Raw genomic sequence first — 4808 nt, forward strand, 5'->3', positions numbered from 1 at the left:
ACTGAGTGACTAAGCATGAATCTCAAAAAGTTTATGAGTTTATCGGCCTTTAAAGTAATCATAGTTGGTCATCTTACTCACCAAATGAGAATTAAGGAGAAAGTACTTAGTAAATAAGAGCTATCTGGTACTTAGAAGTAAGTAATTAAGAAAAAAAAAACTAGCAGTTTTACGCTTCTCCCTGTTGATTTATAAAATTTTGCATAAGCCACATCCTCATGACAAGAAAGAATAACTCAAGAATTCTTTCACTCACATGCAAATTTTGTTTTCTCTTTCATTTGCCGTTTTTGTTTTTTTTTTCCTTTTCCTCATTCTTTAATATAGGAGAAATGAATTATCGTAGTTGCATCTCTCTTAGGAATCCTAGAAGGGAAGTGAGAAGCACTTTGTAATCAGATAGTCTGCTGATTGCATGCCTACTTTGGCTAAGTTCAATACAATGTATCTTTTTGTCTTCTGAGTTTTAGCTCTGAGATGAAATACCTAGTTATACTACAAAATAGAAACTATTTCAGGTAAAATTTTCTCCTATTGTTTATCTTCAGATTGATCTAGGCCTTGGAAAACATTTTGAATATACTATATGTACTCTAATTTCTTTGCATTGACTTTTAGCTTCTTTGAGAAAGTCCTGATTCTCAGTTATGATTTTCCTCACATTCACATTTACCTTTATCTACAGCCATCTGGCTTTGTTTCTCCCATTTTCAAAGGGTAGAAAAATGTGCATTTGCTTGTTAAGTACTTCACCTCTACACAGACACTATCTTCTCTAGCGTCCTCAGCAATGATGCTCCAACAATGACCACTATTCTTTCCTTTGTTCATCATTTCTCTCTCATTGGAAGTTTCTTCTCAGCAAATAAGCATATTTAATTACTTACCCCTTAAAATAAAAGCAAAAATGATATTCTAATTCCACTTACCTCTCTAGCTATTGTCTACGTTAACCAATAGGTCAGTTCACTTACATTAAGATTCTTCTTCTTTCAGGTATGTGGTAAGATTGATGACATTTTTTGAATCTTACATTTGAGCAGAAGCCTTATGAGCCAGCTCAAGGTTCTCCGTTTTTCTATACACTTTTCATTTATGCAGGAGGCAGATGTTGGTCAGACTAGGTCCCTGAGTGATCATAATGTTGAGTAGATAGCCTTGCTGACTTGAAATGAAAATACTGTGGTGTGAGTAGAAAATATGTTTTTATTTTAAGCTCTGAAATTGTGGGTTTTCTCTTTACCAAAGCACAATCTCTCTTACCTGCATTAATATATAAACTGAGTCCTAGATTTTGGGTGCTAACATAACAAAAGCTTAAAATTTAAGATAATGTCTTACTATCCATGTGGTAAACAAAGACCAAAATGCTATTTAAAGCTTAAAAAATAGTGCTACACATTAGTCACTAAACTTTTGGTAAAAATATTGTTGGTTATAATTAGAAAGCAGGCCATGCTGGTTGTGGATGTGAAGTGTTGATGAAGGAAGTGGAAAAACTGGAGGCAGTGGTGTATATTCAATATATTTAACAAGGCATTACAAAAAAAGTAGGATCTCAAAATAAATCAGCCAGTTTTCAAGAATGAATAAAATGGAATAAACCGTTTCCAGAATATGAAGTCTTGAGATATTTAAAAGACAACTGTTTTTAGGCCCTAAACAGTAGGGGGGAGGAAAGTTTCAAGGATTAAATAAAATGTTGGTTTAAACTGAGTCTTGCAAGTAAAAATAAAGTGAATAATTTTCAACAAATTAAGTTGCCTCAGAACAAAAATCAAATGAAGGAAGTGACCATGACAATCATACTCAAAACCACCCTGAATAAGGTACAGATAATGGCATCTGATAAATATTTTTAAATGGGCACCACACCTCAGAAAACAGAGACTGGTGCTTGCTTCGGCAGCACATATACTAAAATTGGAACGATACAGAGAAGATTAGCATGGCCCCTGCGCAAGGATGGCACGCAAATTTGTGAAGCATTCCATATTTTTATTGAAAGAGACACGTGTACCCCAATGTTCATTGCAGCACTGTTTACAATAGCCAGGACATGGAAGCAACCTAGATGTCCATCAGCAGACGAATGGATAAGGAAGCTGTGGTACATATACACAATGGAATATTACTCAGCCATTAAAAAGAATACATTTGAATCAGTTCTATCGAGATGGATGAAACTGGAGCCCATTATACAGAGTGAAGTAAGCCAGAAAGAAAAACACCAATACAGTATACTAACGCATATATATGGAATTTGAAAGATGGTAATGATAACCCTATATGCGAGACAGAATAAGAGACACAGATGCGTAGAACAGTCTTATGGACTCAGAGGGAGGAGGTAAGGGTGGGACGCTCTGAGAGAATAGCATTGAAACATGTATATTATCATATGTGAAACAGAACACCATTCCAGGTTCGATGCATGAGACAAATGCTCAGGGCTGGGGCAATGGGATGACCCAGAGGGATGGGATGGGGAGGGAGGTGGGAGGGGGGTTCAGGATGGGGAACACATGTAAACCCATGGCTGATTCATGTCAATGTATGGCAAAAACCGCTACAATATTGTAAAGTAATTAGCCCCCAACTAAAATAAATAAATTTATTAAAAAAATAATAATAATAAAAATTAAAAACAAAACAAAACAGAGACTGTGTACTTGCCAACCTTGGCAATTTGATAATCTCCAAGTATTTGTTAAGTCAAAGTATTGAGAGACAGACAGAGACTAAGAAAGGGAGAGAGACTAAGAAAGAGAGAGAAATATACTACATACGAGATTTATATCATGCAAAGAGATGTGCTTATGAATACTGACATATAAAGATAAAGCTGACTGGAATCAAATTGGTAAGAACCAACTAGGTTTTTAAAAAGAACGTACTGTCAGAAAAACAAAAAAACAGAAAACAAAACCTACTTGGCCCAGGGAATATTTTTGCCATTTGAGACTTGAAATGACTCAGCCTCAACTATCTATAGACAGATAATAATCTGAGAACTATTTGTAGTATCCAAGGAGAACATGGCCCATGATGTCCATTTCAACTGTGGCAAAGGAAGATAGTAGAAAAGAGTAATTGGTTTCTGATTTGTGTTGCATTCTTCTGTTTTCCAAAAATAAGTATGTATTGTAATTATACAGACCCTGTTCTTCCAAATATTTATTGAGGTGTGTTTGTGGGAACAAATAATGTGTCTTTCTAAATTCAGAGATCTTCAAGATTAGGATAGCCACAGCTATGATTTATCTAAAATCTCTTTATCTGTCAGTCTAGGAAAAAGACCTTTTCATTGAGAAAACTGGTACTTTTAGGTTGATGCCATGATTGAATGGGATTTATGGCTGAGGTGAGTAAACCCTGGATTCAGGAAGGAGAGTGAACAGAGTATTTGGTGACCAGAATAAATTGTAGTAGTATTTGCAGTTTTTATAAATATTTCTGTCTTTTCCATTCTGAGAGAAGAATAAATTGCACTTCCACAAACACATGCATTAACATGTAACTTGCTTGGTTATGGTATGAGGGCAGAAATCTTCAAAATTCTGTGTACAGTTTTCTGTTTATTCTCCCTCCCTGTCACAATAACTCCAAATTTCAAAGGTTCCATTGGCCTGAATTTTTTCTTTTTTTATAGTAAATTAACTTTAATAGCAAGAGTTTAAAATTTTAAAAAAGAAAAATCCACAGTTACACTTGGATGACTTTCCTCCTGGTTTTTCCATGGAATCTCAAATGGATTTTTTAAAATTAATTTATTTATTTTAATTGATTTTTTAGCTTTAAAAAATTAACTTATTTATCTTAGTTGGAGGCTAATTACTTTACAATATTGTGATGCTTTTTCCATACATTGACATGAATCAGCCATGTGTGTACATGTGTCCCCCTGTCCTGAACCCTCCTCCCACCTCCCTCCTATCCCATCCTCTGGGTTGTCCTGCTTTAGCCTGAATTCTTTGTGAGAATAATGTGGATCAGAATTGTCTACTGACATGAGATAGGCAAGAAACCTAAGAAGGAAACAACTTCTGGTGTTTTAATCAGTAAGAAATTAAGGCTGTTTACTGCAGCACAGTCAAAGAAATTCTGTTATATTACTTATTTTGTGTCTCTGCCCCCCCCAACAGATTTGGAAATATGTAATTTATGTGTTACTTATTAATTTTTTCATTATTTGTTTCTTGTCCAACAGGAGTCTGGCTTCTATTACTTTCACAGCAGTAAAGTTAGTTAATTATGACCAACCTAGACAGCGTATTAAAAAGCAGAGACATTACTTTGCCAACAAAGGTCCATCTAGTCAAAGCTATGGTTTCTCCAGTAGTCATGTATGAATGTGAGAGTTGGACTATAAAGAAAGCTGAGCGCTAAAGAATTGATGCTTTTGAACTGTGGTGTTGGAGAAGACTCTTGTGAGTCGCTTGGACAAGGAGATCGAACAAGTCCATCCTAAAGGAAATCAGTCCTGAATATTCATTGGAAAGACTGATACTGAAGCTGAAACTCCAATCCTTTGACTACCTGATGTGAAGAACTGACTCATTTGAAAAGACCCTGATGCTGGGAAAGATTGAAGGCACGAGGAGAAGGGGATGACAGAGGATGAGATGGTTGGGTGGCATCACCGACTCAATGGATATGAGTTTGAGTAAACTGCAGGAGTTGGTGATGGACAGGGAGGTCTGGCATGTTGCAGTCCATGGGGCCACAAAGAGTAGGACACGACTGAGCGGCTGAACTGAAATGAACTGAGTTCACCAAAACCTGATTATAGCTAAATTCATTACAGG

The 4808-nt window shown here is 35.9% G+C and overlaps 1 non-coding gene across 1 annotated transcript; it reads left to right on the forward strand.

The window, feature by feature from the left end:
• The first annotated feature begins 1893 nt into the window (after positions 1–1893).
• On the forward strand, positions 1894–2000 carry LOC145521546 (U6 spliceosomal RNA). Its single transcript, XR_014065460.1, has one exon. It is a non-coding gene; the product is annotated as a U6 spliceosomal RNA (small nuclear RNA).
• The last annotated feature ends 2808 nt before the right edge of the window (positions 2001–4808 follow it).

The sequence above is a fragment of the Giraffa tippelskirchi genome, chromosome 1 (assembly GCF_054371585.1).
Source record: "Giraffa tippelskirchi isolate mGirTip1 chromosome 1, T2T-mGirTip1v1.2.pri, whole genome shotgun sequence".
Classification (NCBI taxonomy): domain Eukaryota; kingdom Metazoa; phylum Chordata; class Mammalia; order Artiodactyla; family Giraffidae; genus Giraffa; species Giraffa tippelskirchi.